This window comes from Brienomyrus brachyistius, chromosome 2 (genome assembly GCF_023856365.1).
Source record: "Brienomyrus brachyistius isolate T26 chromosome 2, BBRACH_0.4, whole genome shotgun sequence".
Classification (NCBI taxonomy): Eukaryota; Metazoa; Chordata; class Actinopteri; order Osteoglossiformes; family Mormyridae; genus Brienomyrus; species Brienomyrus brachyistius.
Window position 1 is genome coordinate 34,608,940 of NC_064534.1, and position 21,393 is coordinate 34,630,332.

General features: G+C 48.9%; 1 protein-coding gene and 30 non-coding genes across 31 annotated transcripts in view; 30 read left to right on the forward strand and 1 right to left on the reverse strand.

Annotated features, from left to right (window-relative positions):
- Nucleotides 1-21,393, reverse strand: part of LOC125715668 (uncharacterized) — a 416,660-nt gene that overhangs the window by 199,227 nt on the left and 196,040 nt on the right. The window lies entirely within an intron of this gene.
- trnaq-uug (transfer RNA glutamine (anticodon UUG)) lies at nucleotides 152-223 on the forward strand. The gene has a single exon. It is a non-coding gene; the product is annotated as a tRNA-Gln (tRNA).
- On the forward strand, nucleotides 910-980 carry trnag-gcc (transfer RNA glycine (anticodon GCC)). The gene has a single exon. It is a non-coding gene; the product is annotated as a tRNA-Gly (tRNA).
- Nucleotides 1,543-1,614, forward strand: trnaq-uug (transfer RNA glutamine (anticodon UUG)). The gene has a single exon. It is a non-coding gene; the product is annotated as a tRNA-Gln (tRNA).
- trnag-gcc (transfer RNA glycine (anticodon GCC)) lies at nucleotides 2,301-2,371 on the forward strand. Its single transcript has one exon. It is a non-coding gene; the product is annotated as a tRNA-Gly (tRNA).
- Nucleotides 2,807-2,879, forward strand: trnaf-gaa (transfer RNA phenylalanine (anticodon GAA)). The gene has a single exon. It is a non-coding gene; the product is annotated as a tRNA-Phe (tRNA).
- trnaq-uug (transfer RNA glutamine (anticodon UUG)) lies at nucleotides 2,934-3,005 on the forward strand. The gene has a single exon. It is a non-coding gene; the product is annotated as a tRNA-Gln (tRNA).
- Nucleotides 3,692-3,762, forward strand: trnag-gcc (transfer RNA glycine (anticodon GCC)). Its single transcript has one exon. It is a non-coding gene; the product is annotated as a tRNA-Gly (tRNA).
- trnaf-gaa (transfer RNA phenylalanine (anticodon GAA)) lies at nucleotides 4,198-4,270 on the forward strand. The gene has a single exon. It is a non-coding gene; the product is annotated as a tRNA-Phe (tRNA).
- trnaq-uug (transfer RNA glutamine (anticodon UUG)) lies at nucleotides 4,325-4,396 on the forward strand. Its single transcript has one exon. It is a non-coding gene; the product is annotated as a tRNA-Gln (tRNA).
- Nucleotides 5,716-5,787, forward strand: trnaq-uug (transfer RNA glutamine (anticodon UUG)). The gene has a single exon. It is a non-coding gene; the product is annotated as a tRNA-Gln (tRNA).
- trnaq-uug (transfer RNA glutamine (anticodon UUG)) lies at nucleotides 7,107-7,178 on the forward strand. Its single transcript has one exon. It is a non-coding gene; the product is annotated as a tRNA-Gln (tRNA).
- trnag-gcc (transfer RNA glycine (anticodon GCC)) lies at nucleotides 7,865-7,935 on the forward strand. The gene has a single exon. It is a non-coding gene; the product is annotated as a tRNA-Gly (tRNA).
- trnaq-uug (transfer RNA glutamine (anticodon UUG)) lies at nucleotides 8,498-8,569 on the forward strand. Its single transcript has one exon. It is a non-coding gene; the product is annotated as a tRNA-Gln (tRNA).
- trnag-gcc (transfer RNA glycine (anticodon GCC)) lies at nucleotides 9,256-9,326 on the forward strand. Its single transcript has one exon. It is a non-coding gene; the product is annotated as a tRNA-Gly (tRNA).
- On the forward strand, nucleotides 9,889-9,960 carry trnaq-uug (transfer RNA glutamine (anticodon UUG)). The gene has a single exon. It is a non-coding gene; the product is annotated as a tRNA-Gln (tRNA).
- Nucleotides 10,647-10,717, forward strand: trnag-gcc (transfer RNA glycine (anticodon GCC)). The gene has a single exon. It is a non-coding gene; the product is annotated as a tRNA-Gly (tRNA).
- trnaq-uug (transfer RNA glutamine (anticodon UUG)) lies at nucleotides 11,280-11,351 on the forward strand. The gene has a single exon. It is a non-coding gene; the product is annotated as a tRNA-Gln (tRNA).
- On the forward strand, nucleotides 12,038-12,108 carry trnag-gcc (transfer RNA glycine (anticodon GCC)). The gene has a single exon. It is a non-coding gene; the product is annotated as a tRNA-Gly (tRNA).
- On the forward strand, nucleotides 12,671-12,742 carry trnaq-uug (transfer RNA glutamine (anticodon UUG)). Its single transcript has one exon. It is a non-coding gene; the product is annotated as a tRNA-Gln (tRNA).
- trnag-gcc (transfer RNA glycine (anticodon GCC)) lies at nucleotides 13,429-13,499 on the forward strand. The gene has a single exon. It is a non-coding gene; the product is annotated as a tRNA-Gly (tRNA).
- trnaq-uug (transfer RNA glutamine (anticodon UUG)) lies at nucleotides 14,062-14,133 on the forward strand. Its single transcript has one exon. It is a non-coding gene; the product is annotated as a tRNA-Gln (tRNA).
- Nucleotides 14,820-14,890, forward strand: trnag-gcc (transfer RNA glycine (anticodon GCC)). The gene has a single exon. It is a non-coding gene; the product is annotated as a tRNA-Gly (tRNA).
- On the forward strand, nucleotides 15,453-15,524 carry trnaq-uug (transfer RNA glutamine (anticodon UUG)). The gene has a single exon. It is a non-coding gene; the product is annotated as a tRNA-Gln (tRNA).
- Nucleotides 16,211-16,281, forward strand: trnag-gcc (transfer RNA glycine (anticodon GCC)). The gene has a single exon. It is a non-coding gene; the product is annotated as a tRNA-Gly (tRNA).
- Nucleotides 16,844-16,915, forward strand: trnaq-uug (transfer RNA glutamine (anticodon UUG)). The gene has a single exon. It is a non-coding gene; the product is annotated as a tRNA-Gln (tRNA).
- trnag-gcc (transfer RNA glycine (anticodon GCC)) lies at nucleotides 17,602-17,672 on the forward strand. Its single transcript has one exon. It is a non-coding gene; the product is annotated as a tRNA-Gly (tRNA).
- On the forward strand, nucleotides 18,993-19,063 carry trnag-gcc (transfer RNA glycine (anticodon GCC)). The gene has a single exon. It is a non-coding gene; the product is annotated as a tRNA-Gly (tRNA).
- On the forward strand, nucleotides 19,626-19,697 carry trnaq-uug (transfer RNA glutamine (anticodon UUG)). The gene has a single exon. It is a non-coding gene; the product is annotated as a tRNA-Gln (tRNA).
- Nucleotides 20,384-20,454, forward strand: trnag-gcc (transfer RNA glycine (anticodon GCC)). Its single transcript has one exon. It is a non-coding gene; the product is annotated as a tRNA-Gly (tRNA).
- Nucleotides 21,017-21,088, forward strand: trnaq-uug (transfer RNA glutamine (anticodon UUG)). The gene has a single exon. It is a non-coding gene; the product is annotated as a tRNA-Gln (tRNA).

Consider the following 21,393-nt stretch of genomic DNA (forward strand, 5'->3'; position numbering starts at 1 on the left):
GGCAAGAGTGGAGCTCACGAATGTGCCGGAATAGCTCAGTTGGGAGAGCGTTAGACTGAAGATCTAAAGGTCCCTGGTTCAATCTCGGGTTTTGGCAGCACGTGACATGCTTTTTGGAGCTCGTCTCCGCCTGGGCTGCAATGCACCAGCTGGTTCCATGGTGTAATGGTTAGCACTCTGGGCTTTGAATCCAGCGATCCGAGTTCAAATCTCGGTGGGACCTATCATGGGCTCAGTTTTGCGCCCCATGGCGCACTCTGGCTCAAAAACATTTCTTTTGCACTTTTTGCATGTGATGTAGCCGACCTTTTCTGCCGCTTGGCCGGTTAGCTCAGCTGGTTAGAGCGTGGTGCTAATCACGCCAAGGTCATGGGTTCGATCCCCGTACGGGCTGTGCTTTCTCTTTCTCCCGGTGGTGGGAGTGCTTGGAGATCAGAGGTAAAGAAAATGAAAGTGTCAGACGTGATTATAAGAACACAGATATGCCACATTCACCTGTGTCGTGGTGAGCGAAAGAAATGGAGGATACACGCATTTCTCTTAGCTGACAATTCTGCAGCAATTGGACTGGCAAAGTATACGTTGACATACACAATTTGCTCAAAGAGCGTAGTAGTTCTTGAAGAAAAATCCAACCCGCGTTGTAAAACCGTGCTGCCTTCTGATGCTCTTTACAACTTTCTGATGGAACTAGCTTTTTTCGAGGCATTTATTGGAAAAGTCGACGGAGTTGTCAAGTATCCCGAAGCAGCACTTCCACTAGAAGGTCCCAGAGTTCTTGTGCTTCAAGCATTTCAATTTATAAATATTCCGTTGATCTTAACAGTTGTGTGAAATGAGCTGTCATCACTCCGTTTCTGCTTTAGGAATTTTTCCGGTCTTTCGGCGGAAAGTCGGTCTCGTGTCTTTGCATTGGTGGTTCAGTGGTAGAATTCTCGCCTGCCACGCGGGAAGCCCGGGTTCGATTCCCGGCCAATGCAAAGCTGCTCTTTTAACAACTGTACACTCAGCGCTGAACTCCAGCTAATTCAGTCTTATCTCAAGACAGGTACTCCACATTTCCGCTCAACCCCTGGCAAGCGGAGCCCTGAGGCTGGCTCATTACAGTTCCCCTAGCTAAAAACTACACAGAGGCATCTCAGCTTCACACTTCTGACCACCTTCTTGCCCATCCTTGCATCTCTGCACTTTCTCACACATTCCACTGTCTGACATATTGTCTTTGTTGAGCACCAGTCTCGTGTTAGCTTGAGAAGAGCCTCTCACCTGACTCGTGTACCGTACTATGGCTTAAAATCGGACACTTTTCATAGCTTGCTGCTGCTTAAGGTCGACGTTCACGGCATGTGGCTCAGGTGGGGAGATGGGCTCCAAAGAAAGAGGCAGAAAACGGCAAGAGTGGAGCTCACGAATGTGCCGGAATAACTCAGTTGGGAGAGCGTTCGACTGAAGATCTAAAGGTCCCTGGTTCAATCCCGGATTTTGGCAGCACGTGACATGCGTTTTGGAGCTCGTCTCCGCCTGGGTTGCAATGCACCAGCTGGTTCCATGGTGTAATGGTTAGCACTCTGGGCTTTGAATCCAGCGATCCGAGTTCAAATCTCGGTGGGACCTATCATGGGCTCAGTTTTGCGCCCCATGGCGCACTCTGGCTCAAAAACATTTCTTTTGCACATTTTGCATGTGATGTAGCCGACCTTTTCTGCCGCTTGGCCGGTTAGCTCAGCTGGTTAGAGCGTGGTGCTAATCACGCCAAGGTCATGGGTTCGATCCCCGTACGGGCCATGCTTTCTCTTTCTCCCGGTGGTGGGAGTGCTTGGAGATCAGAGGTAAAGAAAATGAAAGTGTCAGACATGATTATAAGAACACAGATATGCCACATTCACCTGTGTCGTGGTGAGCGAAAGAAATGGAGGATACACGCATTTCTCCTAGCTGACAATTCTGCAGCAATTGGACTGGCAAAGTATACGTTGACATACACAATTTGCTCAAAGAGCGTAGTAGTTCTTGAAGAAAAATCCAACCCGCGTTGTAAAACCGTGCTGCCTTCTGATGCTCTTTACAACTTTCTGATGGAACTAGCTTTTTTCGAGGCATTTATTGGAAAAGTCGACGGAGTTGTCAAGTATCCCGAAGCAGCACTTCCACTAGAAGGTCCCAGAGTTCTTGTGCTTCAAGCATTTCAATTTATAAATATTCCGTTGATCTTAACAGTTGTGTGAAATGAACTGTCATCACTCCGTTTCTGCTTTAGGAATTTTTCCGGTCTTTCGGCGGAAAGTCGGTCTCGTGTCTTTGCATTGGTGGTTCAGTGGTAGAATTCTCGCCTGCCACGCGGGAAGCCCGGGTTCGATTCCCGGCCAATGCAAAGCTGCTCTTTTAACAACTGTACACTCAGCGCTGAACTCCAGCTAATTCAGTCTTATCTCAAGACAGGTACTCCACATTTCCGCTCAACCCCTGGCAAGCGGAGCCCTGAGGCTGGCTCATTACAGTTCCCCTAGCTAAAAACTACACAGAGGCATCTCAGCTTCACACTTCTGACCACCTTCTTGCCCATCCTTGCATCTCTGCACTTTCTCACACATTCCACTGTCTGACATATTGTCTTTGTTGAGCAACAGTCTCGTGTTAGCTTGAGAAGAGCCTCTCACCTGACTCGTGTACCGTACTATGGCTTAAAATCGGACACTTTTCATAGCTTGCTGCTGCTTAAGGTCGACGTTCACGGCATGTGGCTCAGGTGGGGAGATGGGCTCCAAAGAAAGAGGCAGAAAACGGCAAGAGTGGAGCTCACGAATGTGCCGGAATAGCTCAGTTGGGAGAGCGTTAGACTGAAAATCTAAAGGTCCCTGGTTCAATCCCGGGTTTTGGCAGCACGTGACATGCGTTTTGGAGCTCGTCTCCGCCTGGGCTGCAATTCACCAGCTGGTTCCATGGTGTAATGGTTAGCACTCTGGGCTTTGAATCCAGCGATCCGAGTTCAAATCTCGGTGGGACCTATCATGGGCTCAGTTTTGCGCCCCATGGCGCACTCTGGCTCAAAAACATTTCTTTTGCACATTTTGCATGTGATGTAGCCGACCTTTTCTGCCGCTTGGCCGGTTAGCTCAGCTGGTTAGAGCGTGGTGCTAATCACGCCAAGGTCATGGGTTCGATCCCCGTACGGGCCATGCTTTCTCTTTCTCCCGGTGGTGGGAGTGCTTGGAGATCAGAGGTAAAGAAAATGAAAGTGTCAGACGTGATTATAAGAACACAGATATGCCACATTCACCTGTGTCGTGGTGAGCGAAAGAAATGGAGGATACACGCATTTCTCTTAGCTGACAATTCTGCAGCAATTGGACTGGCAAAGTATACGTTGACATACACAATTTGCTCAAAGAGCGTAGTAGTTCTTGAAGAAAAATCCAACCCGCGTTGTAAAACCGTGCTGCCTTCTGATGCTCTTTACAACTTTCTCATGGAACTAGCTTTTTTCGAGGCATTTATTGGAAAAGTCGACGGAGTTGTCAAGTATCCCGAAGCAGCACTTCCACTAGAAGGTCCCAGAGTTCTTGTGCTTCAAGCATTTCAATTTATAAATATTCCGTTGATCTTAACAGTTGTGTGAAATGAACTGTCATCACTCCGTTTCTGCTTTAGGAATTTTTCCGGTCTTTCGGCGGAAAGTCGGTCTCGTGTCTTTGCATTGGTGGTTCAGTGGTAGAATTCTCGCCTGCCACGCGGGAAGCCCGGGTTCGATTCCCGGCCAATGCAAAGCTGCTCTTTTAACAACTGTACACTCAGCGCTGAACTCCAGCTAATTCAGTCTTATCTCAAGACAGGTACTCCACATTTCCGCTCAACCCCTGGCAAGCGGAGCCCTGAGGCTGGCTCATTACAGTTCCCCTAGCTAAAAACTACACAGAGGCATCTCAGCTTCACACTTCTGACCACCTTCTTGCCCATCCTTGCATCTCTGCACTTTCTCACACATTCCACTGTCTGACATATTGTCTTTGTTGAGCAACAGTCTCGTGTTAGCTTGAGAAGAGCCTCTCACCTGACTCGTGTACCGTACTATGGCTTAAAATCGGACACTTTTCATAGCTTGCTGCTGCTTAAGGTCGACGTTCACGGCATGTGGCTCAGGTGGGGAGATGGGCTCCAAAGAAAGAGGCAGAAAACGGCAAGAGTGGAGCTCACGAATGTGCCGGAATAGCTCAGTTGGGAGAGCGTTAGACTGAAAATCTAAAGGTCCCTGGTTCAATCCCGGGTTTTGGCAGCACGTGACATGCGTTTTGGAGCTCGTCTCCGCCTGGGCTGCAATGCACCAGCTGGTTCCATGGTGTAATGGTTAGCACTCTGGGCTTTGAATCCAGCGATCCGAGTTCAAATCTCGGTGGGACCTATCATGGGCTCAGTTTTGCGCCCCATGGCGCACTCTGGCTCAAAAACATTTCTTTTGCACTTTTTGCATGTGATGTAGCCGACCTTTTCTGCCGCTTGGCCGGTTAGCTCAGCTGGTTAGAGCGTGGTGCTAATCACGCCAAGGTCATGGGTTCGATCCCCGTACGGGCCATGCTTTCTCTTTCTCCCGGTGGTGGGAGTGCTTGGAGATCAGAGGTAAAGAAAATGAAAGTGTCAGACGTGATTATAAGAACACAGATATGCCACATTCACCTGTGTCGTGGTGAGCGAAAGAAATGGAGGATACACGCATTTCTCTTAGCTGACAATTCTGCAGCAATTGGACTGGCAAAGTATACGTTGACATACACAATTTGCTCAAAGAGTGTAGTAGTTCTTGAAGAAAAATCCAACCCGCGTTGTAAAACCGTGCTGCCTTCTGATGCTCTTTACAACTTTCTCATGGAACTAGCTTTTTTCGAGGCATTTATTGGAAAAGTCGACGGAGTTGTCAAGTATCCCGAAGCAGCACTTCCACTAGAAGGTCCCAGAGTTCTTGTGCTTCAAGCATTTCAATTTATAAATATTCCGTTGATCTTAACAGTTGTGTGAAATGAGCTGTCATCACTCCGTTTCTGCTTTAGGAATTTTTCCGGTCTTTCGGCGGAAAGTCGGTCTCGTGTGTTTGCATTGGTGGTTCAGTGGTAGAATTCTCACCTGCCACGCGGGAGGCCCGGGTTCGATTCCCGGCCAATGCAAAGCTGCTCTTTTAACCACTGTACACTCAGCGCTGAACTCCAGCTAATTCAGTCTTATCTCAAGACAGGTACTCCACATTTCCGCTCAACCCCTGGCAAGCGGAGCCCTGAGGCTGGCTCATTACAGTTCCCCTAGCTAAAAACTACACAGAGGCATCTCAGCTTCACACTTCTGACCACCTTCTTGCCCATCCTTGCATCTCTGCACTTTCTCACACATTCCACTGTCTGACATATTGTCTTTGTTGAGCAACAGTCTCGTGTTAGCTTGAGAAGAGCCTCTCACCTGACTCGTGTTCCGTACTATGGCTTAAAATCGGACACTTTTCATAGCTTGCTGCTGCTTAAGGTCGACGTTCACGGCATGTGGCTCAGGTGGGGAGATGGGCTCCAAAGAAAGAGGCAGAAAACGGCAAGAGTGGAGCTCACGAATGTGCCGGAATAGCTCAGTTGGGAGAGCGTTAGACTGAAGATCTAAAGGTCCCTGGTTCAATCCTGGGTTTTGGCAGCACGTGACATGCGTTTTGGAGCTCGTCTCCGCCTGGGCTGCAATGCACCAGCTGGTTCCATGGTGTAATGGTTAGCACTCTGGGCTTTGAATCCAGCGATCCGAGTTCAAATCTCGGTGGGACCTATCATGGGCTCAGTTTTGCGCCCCATGGCGCACTCTGGCTCAAAAACATTTCTTTTGCACTTTTTGCATGTGATGTAGCCGACCTTTTCTGCCGCTTGGCCGGTTAGCTCAGCTGGTTAGAGCGTGGTGCTAATCACGCCAAGGTCATGGGTTCGATCCCCGTACGGGCCATGCTTTCTCTTTCTCCCGGTGGTGGGAGTGCTTGGAGATCAGAGGTAAAGAAAATGAAAGTGTCAGACGTGATTATAAGAACACAGATATGCCACATTCACCTGTGTCGTGGTGAGCGAAAGAAATGGAGGATACACGCATTTCTCTTAGCTGACAATTCTGCAGCAATTGGACTGGCAAAGTATACGTTGACATACACAATTTGCTCAAAGAGCGTAGTAGTTCTTGAAGAAAAATCCAACCCGCGTTGTAAAACCGTGCTGCCTTCTGATGCTCTTTACAACTTTCTGATGGAACTAGCTTTTTTCAAGGCATTTATTGGAAAAGTCGACGGAGTTGTCAAGTATCCCGAAGCAGCACTTCCACTAGAAGGTCCCAGAGTTCTTGTGCTTCAAGCATTTCAATTTATAAATATTCCGTTGATCTTAACAGTTGTGTGAAATGAGCTGTCATCACTCCGTTTCTGCTTTAGGAATTTTTCCGGTCTTTCGGCGGAAAGTCGGTCTCGTGTGTTTGCATTGGTGGTTCAGTGGTAGAATTCTCACCTGCCACGCGGGAGGCCCGGGTTCGATTCCCGGCAAATGCAAAGCTGCTCTTTTAACCACTGTACACTCAGCGCTGAACTCCAGCTAATTCAGTCTTATCTCAAGACAGGTACTCCACATTTCCGCTCAACCCCTGGCAAGCGGAGCCCTGAGGCTGGCTCATTACAGTTCCCCTAGCTAAAAACTACACAGAGGCATCTCAGCTTCACACTTCTGACCACCTTCTTGCCCATCCTTGCATCTCTGCACTTTCTCACACATTCCACTGTCTGACATATTGTCTTTGTTGAGCAGCAGTCTCGTGTTAGCTTGAGAAGAGCCTCTCACCTGACTCGTGTACCGTACTATGGCTTAAAATCGGACACTTTTCATAGCTTGCTGCTGCTTAAGGTCGACGTTCACGGCATGTGGCTCAGGTGGGGAGATGGGCTCCAAAGAAAGAGGCAGAAAACGGCAAGAGTGGAGCTCACGAATGTGCCGGAATAGCTCAGTTGGGAGAGCGTTAGACTGAAGATCTAAAGGTCCCTGGTTCAATCCCGGGTTTTGGCAGCACGTGACATGCGTTTTGGAGCTCGTCTCCGCCTGGGCTGCAATGCACCAGCTGGTTCCATGGTGTAATGGTTAGCACTCTGGGCTTTGAATCCAGCGATCCGAGTTCAAATCTCGGTGGGACCTATCATGGGCTCAGTTTTGCGCCCCATGGCGCACTCTGGCTCAAAAACATTTCTTTTGCACTTTTTGCATGTGATGTAGCCGACCTTTTCTGCCGCTTGGCCGGTTAGCTCAGCTGGTTAGAGCGTGGTGCTAATCACGCCAAGGTCATGGGTTCGATCCCCGTACGGGCCGTGCTTTCTCTTTCTCCCGGTGGTGGGAGTGCTTGGAGATCAGAGGTAAAGAAAATGAAAGTGTCAGACGTGATTATAAGAACACAGATATGCCACATTCACCTGTGTCGTGGTGAGCGAAAGAAATGGAGGATACACGCATTTCTCTTAGCTGACAATTCTGCAGCAATTGGACTGGCAAAGTATACGTTGACATACACAATTTGCTCAAAGAGCGTAGTAGTTCTTGAAGAAAAATCCAACCCGCGTTGTAAAACCGTGCTGCCTTCTGATGCTCTTTACAACTTTCTGATGGAACTAGTTTTTTTCGAGGCATTTATTGGAAAAGTCGACGGAGTTGTCAAGTATCCCGAAGCAGCACTTCCACTAGAAGGTCCCAGAGTTCTTGTGCTTCAAGCATTTCAATTTATAAATATTCCGTTGATCTTAACAGTTGTGTGAAATGAGCTGTCATCACTCCGTTTCTGCTTTAGGAATTTTTCCGGTCTTTCGGCGGAAAGTCGGTCTCGTGTGTTTGCATTGGTGGTTCAGTGGTAGAATTCTCGCCTGCCACGCGGGAGGCCCGGGTTCGATTCCCGGCCAATGCAAAGCTGCTCTTTTAACCACTGTACACTCAGCGCTGAACTCCAGCTAATTCAGTCTTATCTCAAGACAGGTACTCCACATTTCCGCTCAACCCCTGGCAAGCGGAGCCCTGAGGCTGGCTCATTACAGTTCCCCTAGCTAAAAACTACACAGAGGCATCTCAGCTTCACACTTCTGACCACCTTCTTGCCCATCCTTGCATCTCTGCACTTTCTCACACATTCCACTGTCTGACATATTGTCTTTGTTGAGCAACAGTCTCGTGTTAGCTTGAGAAGAGCCTCTCACCTGACTCGTGTACCGTACTATGGCTTAAAATCGGACACTTTTCATAGCTTGCTGCTGCTTAAGGTCGACGTTCACGGCATGTGGCTCAGGTGGGGAGATGGGCTCCAAAGAAAGAGGCAGAAAACGGCAAGAGTGGAGCTCACGAATGTGCCGGAATAGCTCAGTTGGGAGAGCGTTAGACTGAAGATCTAAAGGTCCCTGGTTCAATCCCGGGTTTTGGCAGCACGTGACATGCGTTTTGGAGCTCGTCTCCGCCTGGGCTGCAATGCACCAGCTGGTTCCATGGTGTAATGGTTAGCACTCTGGGCTTTGAATCCAGCGATCCGAGTTCAAATCTCGGTGGGACCTATCATGGGCTCAGTTTTGCGCCCCATGGCGCACTCTGGCTCAAAAACATTTCTTTTGCACTTTTTGCATGTGATGTAGCCGACCTTTTCTGCCGCTTGGCCGGTTAGCTCAGCTGGTTAGAGCGTGGTGCTAATCACGCCAAGGTCATGGGTTCGATCCCCGTACGGGCCGTGCTTTCTCTTTCTCCCGGTGGTGGGAGTGCTTGGAGATCAGAGGTAAAGAAAATGAAAGTGTCAGACGTGATTATAAGAACACAGATATGCCACATTCACCTGTGTCGTGGTGAGCGAAAGAAATGGAGGATACACGCATTTCTCTTAGCTGACAATTCTGCAGCAATTGGACTGGCAAAGTATACGTTGACATACACAATTTGCTCAAAGAGCGTAGTAGTTCTTGAAGAAAAATCCAACCCGCGTTGTAAAACCGTGCTGCCTTCTGATGCTCTTTACAACTTTCTGATGGAACTAGCTTTTTTCGAGGCATTTATTGGAAAAGTCGACGGAGTTGTCAAGTATCCCGAAGCAGCACTTCCACTAGAAGGTCCCAGAGTTCTTGTGCTTCAAGCATTTCAATTTATAAATATTCCGTTGATCTTAACAGTTGTGTGAAATGAGCTGTCATCACTCCGTTTCTGCTTTAGGAATTTTTCCGGTCTTTCGGCGGAAAGTCGGTCTCGTGTGTTTGCATTGGTGGTTCAGTGGTAGAATTCTCGCCTGCCACGCGGGAGGCCCGGGTTCGATTCCCGGCCAATGCAAAGCTGCTCTTTTAACCACTGTACACTCAGCGCTGAACTCCAGCTAATTCAGTCTTATCTCAAGACAGGTACTCCACATTTCCGCTCAACCCCTGGCAAGCGGAGCCCTGAGGCTGGCTCATTACAGTTCCCCTAGCTAAAAACTACACAGAGGCATCTCAGCTTCACACTTCTGACCACCTTCTTGCCCATCCTTGCATCTCTGCACTTTCTCACACATTCCACTGTCTGACATATTGTCTTTGTTGAGCAACAGTCTCGTGTTAGCTTGAGAAGAGCCTCTCACCTGACTCGTGTACCGTACTATGGCTTAAAATCGGACACTTTTCATAGCTTGCTGCTGCTTAAGGTCGACGTTCACGGCATGTGGCTCAGGTGGGGAGATGGGCTCCAAAGAAAGAGGCAGAAAACGGCAAGAGTGGAGCTCACGAATGTGCCGGAATAGCTCAGTTGGGAGAGCGTTAGACTGAAGATCTAAAGGTCCCTGGTTCAATCCCGGGTTTTGGCAGCACGTGACATGCGTTTTGGAGCTCGTCTCCGCCTGGGCTGCAATGCACCAGCTGGTTCCATGGTGTAATGGTTAGCACTCTGGGCTTTGAATCCAGCGATCCGAGTTCAAATCTCGGTGGGACCTATCATGGGCTCAGTTTTGCGCCCCATGGCGCACTCTGGCTCAAAAACATTTCTTTTGCACTTTTTGCATGTGATGTAGCCGACCTTTTCTGCCGCTTGGCCGGATAGCTCAGCTGGTTAGAGCGTGGTGCTAATCACGCCAAGGTCATGGGTTCGATCCCCGTACGGGCCGTGCTTTCTCTTTCTCCCGGTGGTGGGAGTGCTTGGAGATCAGAGGTAAAGAAAATGAAAGTGTCAGACGTGATTATAAGAACACAGATATGCCACATTCACCTGTGTCGTGGTGAGCGAAAGAAATGGAGGATACACACATTTCTCTTAGTTGACAATTCTGCAGCAATTGGACTGGCAAAGTATACGTTGACATACACAATTTGCTCAAAGAGCGTAGTAGTTCTTGAAGAAAAATCCAACCCGCGTTGTAAAACCGTGCTGCCTTCTGATGCTCTTTACAACTTTCTGATGGAACTAGCTTTTTTCGAGGCATTTATTGGAAAAGTCGACGGAGTTGTCAAGTATCCCGAAGCAGCACTTCCACTAGAAGGTCCCAGAGTTCTTGTGCTTCAAGCATTTCAATTTATAAATATTCCGTTGATCTTAACAGTTGTGTGAAATGAGCTGTCATCACTCCGTTTCTGCTTTAGGAATTTTTCCGGTCTTTCGGCGGAAAGTCGGTCTCGTGTGTTTGCATTGGTGGTTCAGTGGTAGAATTCTCGCCTGCCACGCGGGAGGCCCGGGTTCGATTCCCGGCCAATGCAAAGCTGCTCTTTTAACCACTGTACACTCAGCGCTGAACTCCAGCTAATTCAGTCTTATCTCAAGACAGGTACTCCACATTTCCGCTCAACCCCTGGCAAGCGGAGCCCTGAGGCTGGCTCATTACAGTTCCCCTAGCTAAAAACTACACAGAGGCATCTCAGCTTCACACTTCTGACCACCTTCTTGCCCATCCTTGCATCTCTGCACTTTCTCACACATTCCACTGTCTGACATATTGTCTTTGTTGAGCAACAGTCTCGTGTTAGCTTGAGAAGAGCCTCTCACCTGACTCGTGTACCGTACTATGGCTTAAAATCGGACACTTTTCATAGCTTGCTGCTGCTTAAGGTCGACGTTCACGGCATGTGGCTCAGGTGGGGAGATGGGCTCCAAAGAAAGAGGCAGAAAACGGCAAGAGTGGAGCTCACGAATGTGCCGGAATAGCTCAGTTGGGAGAGCGTTAGACTGAAGATCTAAAGGTCCCTGGTTCAATCCCGGGTTTTGGCAGCACGTGACATGCGTTTTGGAGCTCGTCTCCGCCTGGGTTGCAATGCACCAGCTGGTTCCATGGTGTAATGGTTAGCACTCTGGGCTTTGAATCCAGCGATCCGAGTTCAAATCTCGGTGGGACCTATCATGGGCTCAGTTTTGCGCCCCATGGCGCACTCTGGCTCAAAAACATTTCTTTTGCACTTTTTGCATGTGATGTAGCCGACCTTTTCTGCCGCTTGGCCGGTTAGCTCAGCTGGTTAGAGCGTGGTGCTAATCACGCCAAGGTCATGGGTTCGATCCCCGTACGGGCCGTGCTTTCTCTTTCTCCCGGTGGTGGGAGTGCTTGGAGATCAGAGGTAAAGAAAATGAAAGTGTCAGACGTGATTATAAGAACACAGATATGCCACATTCACCTGTGTCGTGGTGAGCGAAAGAAATGGAGGATACACGCATTTCTCTTAGCTGACAATTCTGCAGCAATTGGACTGGCAAAGTATACGTTGACATACACAATTTGCTCAAAGAGCGTAGTAGTTCTTGAAGAAAAATCCAACCCGCGTTGTAAAACCGTGCTGCCTTCTGATGCTCTTTACAACTTTCTGATGGAACTAGCTTTTTTCGAGGCATTTATTGGAAAAGTCGACGGAGTTGTCAAGTATCCCGAAGCAGCACTTCCACTAGAAGGTCCCAGAGTTCTTGTGCTTCAAGCATTTCAATTCATAAATATTCCGTTGATCTTAACAGTTGTGTGAAATGAGCTGTCATCACTCCGTTTCTGCTTTAGGAATTTTTCCGGTCTTTCGGCGGAAAGTCGGTCTCGTGTGTTTGCATTGGTGGTTCAGTGGTAGAATTCTCGCCTGCCACGCGGGAGGCCCGGGTTCGATTCCCGGCCAATGCAAAGCTGCTCTTTTAACGACTGTACACTCAGCGCTGAACTCCAGCTAATTCAGTCTTATCTCAAGACAGGTACTCCACATTTCCGCTCAACCCCTGGCAAGCGGAGCCCTGAGGCTGGCTCATTACAGTTCCCCTAGCTAAAAACTACACAGAGGCATCTCAGCTTCACACTTCTGACCACCTTCTTGCCCATCCTTGCATCTCTGCACGTTCTCACACATTCCACTGTCTGACATATTGTCTTTGTTGAGCAACAGTCTCGTGTTAGCTTGAGAAGAGCCTCTCACCTGACTCGTGTACCGTACTATGGCTTAAAATCGGACACTTTTCATAGCTTGCTGCTGCTTAAGGTCGACGTTCACGGCATGTGGCTCAGGTGGGGAGATGGGCTCCAAAGAAAGAGGCAGAAAACGGCAAGAGTGGAGCTCACGAATGTGCCGGAATAGCTCAGTTGGGAGAGCGTTAGACTGAAGATCTAAAGGTCCCTGGTTCAATCCCGGGTTTTGGCAGCACGTGACATGCGTTTTGGAGCTCGTCTCCGCCTGGGCTGCAATGCACCAGCTGGTTCCATGGTGTAATGGTTAGCACTCTGGGCTTTGAATCCAGCGATCCGAGTTCAAATCTCGGTGGGACCTATCATGGGCTCAGTTTTGCGCCCCATGGCGCACTCTGGCTCAAAAACATTTCTTTTGCACTTTTTGCATGTGATGTAGCCGACCTTTTCTGCCGCTTGGCCGGTTAGCCCAGCTGGTTAGAGCGTGGTGCTAATCACGCCAAGGTCATGGGTTCGATCCCCGTACGGGCCGTGCTTTCTCTTTCTCCCGGTGGTGGGAGTGCTTGGAGATCAGAGGTAAAGAAAATGAAAGTGTCAGACGTGATTATAAGAACACAGATATGCCACATTCACCTGTGTCGTGGTGAGCGAAAGAAATGGAGGATACACGCATTTCTCTTAGCTGACAATTCTGCAGCAATTGGACTGGCAAAGTATACGTTGACATACACAATTTGCTCAAAGAGCGTAGTAGTTCTTGAAGAAAAATCCAACCCGCGTTGTAAAACCGTGCTGCCTTCTGATGCTCTTTACAACTTTCTGATGGAACTAGCTTTTTTCGAGGCATTTATTGGAAAAGTCGACGGAGTTGTCAAGTATCCCGAAGCAGCACTTCCACTAGAAGGTCCCAGAGTTCTTGTGCTTCAAGCATTTCAATTTATAAATATTCCGTTGATCTTAACAGTTGTGTGAAATGAGCTGTCATCACTCCGTTTCTGCTTTAGGAATTTTTCCGGTCTTTCGGCGGAAAGTCGGTCTCGTGTGTTTGCATTGGTGGTTCAGTGGTAGAATTCTCGCCTGCCACGCGGGAGGCCCGGGTTCGATTCCCGGCCAATGCAAAGCTGCTCTTTTAACCACTGTACACTCAGCGCTGAACTCCAGCTAATTCAGTCTTATCTCAAGACAGGTACTCCACATTTCCGCTCAACCCCTGGCAAGCGGAGCCCTGAGGCTGGCTCATTACAGTTCCCCTAGCTAAAAACTACACAGAGGCATCTCAGCTTCACACTTCTGACCACCTTCTTGCCCATCCTTGCATCTCTGCACTTTCTCACACATTCCACTGTCTGACATATTGTCTTTGTTGAGCAACAGTCTCGTGTTAGCTTGAGAAGAGCCTCTCACCTGACTCGTGTACCGTACTATGGCTTAAAATCGGACACTTTTCATAGCTTGCTGCTGCTTAAGGTCGACGTTCACGGCATGTGGCTCAGGTGGGGAGATGGGCTCCAAAGAAAGAGGCAGAAAACGGCAAGAGTGGAGCTCACGAATGTGCCGGAATAGCTCAGTTGGGAGAGCGTTAGACTGAAGATCTAAAGGTCCCTGGTTCAATCCCGGGTTTTGGCAGCACGTGACATGCGTTTTGGAGCTCGTCTCCGCCTGGGCTGCAATGCACCAGCTGGTTCCATGGTGTAATGGTTAGCACTCTGGGCTTTGAATCCAGCGATCCGAGTTCAAATCTCGGTGGGACCTATCATGGGCTCAGTTTTGCGCCCCATGGCGCACTCTGGCTCAAAAACATTTCTTTTGCACTTTTTGCATGTGATGTAGCCGACCTTTTCTGCCGCTTGGCCGGATAGCTCAGCTGGTTAGAGCGTGGTGCTAATCACGCCAAGGTCATGGGTTCGATCCCCGTACGGGCCGTGCTTTCTCTTTCTCCCGGTGGTGGGAGTGCTTGGAGATCAGAGGTAAAGAAAATGAAAGTGTCAGACGTGATTATAAGAACACAGATATGCCACATTCACCTGTGTCGTGGTGAGCGAAAGAAATGGAGGATACACACATTTCTCTTAGCTGACAATTCTGCAGCAATTGGACTGGCAAAGTATACGTTGACATACACAATTTGCTCAAAGAGCGTAGTAGTTCTTGAAGAAAAATCCAACCCGCGTTGTAAAACCGTGCTGCCTTCTGATGCTCTTTACAACTTTCTGATGGAACTAGCTTTTTTCGAGGCATTTATTGGAAAAGTCGACGGAGTTGTCAAGTATCCCGAAGCAGCACTTCCACTAGAAGGTCCCAGAGTTCTTGTGCTTCAAGCATTTCAATTTATAAATATTCCGTTGATCTTAACAGTTGTGTGAAATGAGCTGTCATCACTCCGTTTCTGCTTTAGGAATTTTTCCGGTCTTTCGGCGGAAAGTCGGTCTCGTGTCTTTGCATTGGTGGTTCAGTGGTAGAATTCTCGCCTGCCACGCGGGAGGCCCGGGTTCGATTCCCGGCCAATGCAAAGCTGCTCTTTTAACCACTGTACACTCAGCGCTGAACTCCAGCTAATTCAGTCTTATCTCAAGACAGGTACTCCACATTTCCGCTCAACCCCTGGCAAGCGGAGCCCTGAGGCTGGCTCATTACAGTTCCCCTAGCTAAAAACTACACAGAGGCATCTCAGCTTCACACTTCTGACCACCTTCTTGCCCATCCTTGCATCTCTGCACTTTCTCACACATTCCACTGTCTGACATATTGTCTTTGTTGAGCAACAGTCTCGTGTTAGCTTGAGAAGAGCCTCTCACCTGACTCGTGTACCGTACTATGGCTTAAAATCGGACACTTTTCATAGCTTGCTGCTGCTTAAGGTCGACGTTCACGGCATGTGGCTCAGGTGGGGAGATGGGCTCCAAAGAAAGAGGCAGAAAACGGCAAGAGTGGAGCTCACGAATGTGCCGGAATAGCTCAGTTGGGAGAGCGTTAGACTGAAGATCTAAAGGTCCCTGGTTCAATCCCGGGTTTTGGCAGCACGTGACATGCGTTTTGGAGCTCGTCTCCGCCTGGGTTGCAATGCACCAGCTGGTTCCATGGTGTAATGGTTAGCACTCTGGGCTTTGAATCCAGCGATCCGAGTTCAAATCTCGGTGGGACCTATCATGGGCTCAGTTTTGCGCCCCATGGCGCACTCTGGCTCAAAAACATTTCTTTTGCACTTTTTGCATGTGATGTAGCCGACCTTTTCTGCCGCTTGGCCGGTTAGCTCAGCTGGTTAGAGCGTGGTGCTAATCACGCCAAGGTCATGGGTTCGATCCCCGTACGGGCCGTGCTTTCTCTTTCTCCCGGTGGTGGGAGTGCTTGGAGATCAGAGGTAAAGAAAATGAAAGTGTCAGACGTGATTATAAGAACACAGATATGCCACATTCACCTGTGTCGTGGTGAGCGAAAGAAATGGAGGATACACGCATTTCTCTTAGCTGACAATTCTGCAGCAATTGGACTGGCAAAGTATACGTTGACATACACAATTTGCTCAAAGAGCGTAGTAGTTCTTGAAGAAAAATCCAACCCGCGTTGTAAAACCGTGCTGCCTTCTGATGCTCGTTACAACTTTCTGATGGAACTAGCTTTTTTCGAGGCATTTATTGGAAAAGTCGACGGAGTTGTCAAGTATCCCGAAGCAGCACTTCCACTAGAAGGTCCCAGAGTTCTTGTGCTTCAAGCATTTCAATTCATAAATATTCCGTTGATCTTAACAGTTGTGTGAAATGAGCTGTCATCACTCCGTTTCTGCTTTAGGAATTTTTCCGGTCTTTCGGCGGAAAGTCGGTCTCGTGTGTTTGCATTGGTGGTTCAGTGGTAGAATTCTCGCCTGCCACGCGGGAGGCCCGGGTTCGATTCCCGGCCAATGCAAATCTGCTCTTTTAACGACTGTACACTCAGCGCTGAACTCCAGCTAATTCAGTCTTATCTCAAGACAGGTACTCCACATTTCCGCTCAACCCCTGGCAAGCGGAGCTCTGAGGCTGGCTCATTACAGTTCCCCTAGCTAAAAACTACACAGAGGCATCTCAGCTTCACACTTCTGACCACCTTCTTGCCCATCCTTGCATCTCTGCACTTTCTCACACATTCCACTGTCTGACATATTGTCTTTGTTGAGCAACAGTCTCGTGTTAGCTTGAGAATAGCCTCTCACCTGACTCGTGTACCGTACTATGGCTTAAAATCGGACACTTTTCATAGCTTGCTGCTGCTTAAGGTCGACGTTCACGGCATGTGGCTCAGGTGGGGAGATGGGCTCCAAAGAAAGAGGCAGAAAACGGCAAGAGTGGAGCTCACGAATGTGCCGGAATAGCTCAGTTGGGAGAGCGTTAGACTGAAGATCTAAAGGTCCCTGGTTCAATCCCGGGTTTTGGCAGCACGTGACATGCGTTTTGGAGCTCGTCTCCGCCTGGGCTGCAATGCACCAGCTGGTTCCATGGTGTAATGGTTAGCACTCTGGGCTTTGAATCCAGCGATCCGAGTTCAAATCTCGGTGGGACCTATCATGGGCTCAGTTTTGCGCCCCATGGCGCACTCTGGCTCAAAAACATTTCTTTTGCACTTTTTGCATGTGATGTAGCCGACCTTTTCTGCCGCTTGGCCGGTTAGCCCAGCTGGTTAGAGCGTGGTGCTAATCACGCCAAGGTCATGGGTTCGATCCCCGTACGGGCCGTGCTTTCTCTTTCTCCCGGTGGTGGGAGTGCTTGGAGATCAGAGGTAAAGAAAATGAAAGTGTCAGACGTGATTATAAGAACACAGATATGCCACATTCACCTGTGTCGTGGTGAGCGAAAGAAATGGAGGATACACGCATTTCTCTTAGCTGACAATTCTGCAGCAATTGGACTGGCAAAGTATACGTTGACATACACAATTTGCTCAAAGAGCGTAGTAGTTCTTGAAGAAAAATCCAACCCGCGTTGTAAAACCGTGCTGCCTTCTGATGCTCTTTACAACTTTCTGATGGAACTAGCTTTTTTCGAGGCATTTATTGGAAAAGTCGACGGAGTTGTCAAGTATCCCGAAGCAGCACTTCCACTAGAAGGTCCCAGAGTTCTTGTGCTTCAAGCATTTCAATACATAAATATTCCGTTGATCTTAACAGTTGTGTGAAATGAGCTGTCATCACTCCGTTTCTGCTTTAGGAATTTTTCCGGTCTTTCGGCGGAATGTCGGTCTCGTGTGTTTGCATTGGTGGTTCAGTGGTAGAATTCTCGCCTGCCACGCGGGAGGCCCGGGTTCGATTCCCGGCCAATGCAAAGCTGCTCTTTTAACGACTGTACACTCAGCGCTGAACTCCAGCTAATTCAGTCTTATCTCAAGACAGGTACTCCACATTTCCGCTCAACCCCTGGCAAGCGGAGCCCTGAGGCTGGCTCATTACAGTTCCCCTAGCTAAAAACTACACAGAGGCATCTCAGCTTCACACTTCTGACCACCTTCTTGCCCATCCTTGCATCTCTGCACTTTCTCACACATTCCACTGTCTGACATATTGTCTTTGTTGAGCAACAGTCTCGTGTTAGCTTGAGAAGAGCCTCTCACCTGACTCGTGTACCGTACTATGGCTTAAAATCGGACACTTTTCATAGCTTGCTGCTGCTTAAGGTCGACATTCACGGCATGTGGCTCAGGTGGGGAGATGGGCTCCAAAGAAAGAGGCAGAAAACGGCAAGAGTGGAGCTCACGAATGTGCCGGAATAGCTCAGTTGGGAGAGCGTTAGACTGAAGATCTAAAGGTCCCTGGTTCAATCCCGGGTTTTGGCAGCACGTGACATGCGTTTTGGAGCTCGTCTCCGCCTGGGCTGCAATGCACCAGCTGGTTCCATGGTGTAATGGTTAGCACTCTGGGCTTTGAATCCAGCGATCCGAGTTAAAATCTCGGTGGGACCTATCATGGGCTCAGTTTTGCGCCCCATGGCGCACTCTGGCTCAAAAACATTTCTTTTGCACTTTTTGCATGTGATGTAGCCGACCTTTTCTGCCGCTTGGCCGGTTAGCCCAGCTGGTTAGAGCGTGGTGCTAATCACGCCAAGGTCATGGGTTCGATCCCCGTACGGGCCGTGCTTTCTCTTTCTCCCGGTGGTGGGAGTGCTTGGAGATCAGAGGTAAAGAAAATGAAAGTGTCAGACGTGATTATAAGAACACAGATATGCCACATTCACCTGTGTCGTGGTGAGCGAAAGAAATGGAGGATACACGCATTTCTCTTAGCTGACAATTCTGCAGCAATTGGACTGGCAAAGTATACGTTGACATACACAATTTGCTCAAAGAGCGTAGTAGTTCTTGAAGAAAAATCCAACCCGCGTTGTAAAACCGTGCTGCCTTCTGATGCTCTTTACAACTTTCTGATGGAACTAGCTTTTTTCGAGGCATTTATTGGAAAAGTCGACGGAGTTGTCAAGTATCCCGAAGCAGCACTTCCACTAGAAGGTCCCAGAGTTCTTGTGCTTCAAGCATTTCAATTCATAAATATTCCGTTGATCTTAACAGTTGTGTGAAATGAGCTGTCATCACTCCGTTTCTGCTTTAGGAATTTTTCCGGTCTTTCGGCGGAAAGTCGGTCTCGTGTGTTTGCATTGGTGGTTCAGTGGTAGAATTCTCGCCTGCCACGCGGGAGGCCCGGGTTCGATTCCCGGCCAATGCAAAGCTGCTCTTTTAACGACTGTACACTCAGCGCTGAACTCCAGCTAATTCAGTCTTATCTCAAGACAGGTACTCCACATTTCCGCTCAACCCCTGGCAAGCGGAGCCCTGAGGCTGGCTCATTACAGTTCCCCTAGCTAAAAACTACACAGAGGCATCTGAGCTTCACACTTCTGACCACCTTCTTGCCCATCCTTGCATCTCTGCACTTTCTCACACATTCCACTGTCTGACATATTGTCTTTGTTGAGCAACAGTCTCGTGTTAGCTTGAGAAGAGCCTCTCACCTGACTCGTGTACCGTACTATGGCTTAAAATCGGACACTTTTCATAGCTTGCTGCTGCTTAAGGTCGACATTCACGGCATGTGGCTCAGGTGGGGAGATGGGCTCCAAAGAAAGAGGCAGAAAACGGCAAGAGTGGAGCTCACGAATGTGCCGGAATAGCTCAGTTGGGAGAGCGTTAGACTGAAGATCTAAAGGTCCCTGGTTCAATCCCGGGTTTTGGCAGCACGTGACATGCGTTTTGGAGCTCGTCTCCGCCTGGGCTGCAATGCACCAGCTGGTTCCATGGTGTAATGGTTAGCACTCTGGGCTTTGAATCCAGCGATCCGAGTTCAAATCTCGGTGGGACCTATCATGGGCTCAGTTTTGCGCCCCATGGTGCACTCTGGCTCAAAAACATTTCTTTTGCACTTTTTGCATGTGATGTAGCCGACCTTTTCTGCCGCTTGGCCGGTTAGCCCAGCTGGTTAGAGCGTGGTGCTAATCACGCCAAGGTCATGGGTTCGATCCCCGTACGGGCCGTGCTTTCTCTTTCTCCCGGTGGTGGGAGTGCTTGGAGATCAGAGGTAAAGAAAATGAAAGTGTCAGACGTGATTATAAGAACACAGATATGCCACATTCACCTGTGTCGTGGTGAGCGAAAGAAATGGAGGATACACGCATTTCTCTTAGCTGACAATTCTGCAGCAATTGGACTGGCAAAGTATACGTTGACATACACAATTTGCTCAAAGAGCGTAGTAGTTCTTGAAGAAAAATCCAACCCGCGTTGTAAAACCGTGCTGCCTTCTGATGCTCTTTACAACTTTCTGATGGAACTAGCTTTTTTCGAGGCATTTATTGGAAAAGTCGACGGAGTTGTCAAGTATCCCGAAGCAGCACTTCCACTAGAAGGTCCCAGAGTTCTTGTGCTTCAAGCATTTCAATTCATAAATATTCCGTTGATCTTAACAGTTGTGTGAAATGAGCTGTCATCACTCCGTTTCTGCTTTAGGAATTTTTCCGGTCTTTCGGCGGAAAGTCGGTCTCGTGTGTTTGCATTGGTGGTTCAGTGGTAGAATTCTCGCCTGCCACGCGGGAGGCCCGGGTTCGATTCCCGGCCAATGCAAAGCTGCTCTTTTAACGACTGTACACTCAGCGCTGAACTCCAGCTAATTCAGTCTTATCTCAAGACAGGTACTCCACATTTCCGCTCAACCCCTGGCAAGCGGAGCCCTGAGGCTGGCTCATTACAGTTCCCCTAGCTAAAAACTACACAGAGGCATCTCAGCTTCACACTTCTGACCACCTTCTTGCCCATCCTTGCATCTCTGCACTTTCTCACACATTCCACTGTCTGACATATTGTCTTTGTTGAGCAACAGTCTCGTGTTAGCTTGAGAAGAGCCTCTCACCTGACTCGTGTACCGTACTATGGCTTAAAATCGGACACTTTTCATAGCTTGCTGCTGCTTAAGGTCGACATTCACGGCATGTGGCTCAGGTGGGGAGATGGGCTCCAAAGAAAGAGGCAGAAAACGGCAAGAGTGGAGCTCACGAATGTGCCGGAATAGCTCAGTTGGGAGAGCGTTAGACTGAAGATCTAAAGGTCCCTGGTTCAATCCCGGGTTTTGGCAGCACGTGACATGCGTTTTGGAGCTCGTCTCCGCCTGGGCTGCAATGCACCAGCTGGTTCCATGGTGTAATGGTTAGCACTCTGGGCTTTGAATCCAGCGATCCGAGTTCAAATCTCGGTGGGACCTATCATGGGCTCAGTTTTGCGCCCCATGGCGCACTCTGGCTCAAAAACATTTCTTTTGCACTTTTTGCATGTGATGTAGCCGACCTTTTCTGCCGCTTGGCCGGTTAGCCCAGCTGGTTAGAGCGTGGTGCTAATCACGCCAAGGTCATGGGTTCGATCCCCGTACGGGCCGTGCTTTCTCTTTCTCCCGGTGGTGGGAGTGCTTGGAGATCAGAGGTAAAGAAAATGAAAGTGTCAGACGTGATTATAAGAACACAGATATGCCACATTCACCTGTGTCGTGGTGAGCGAAAGAAATGGAGGATA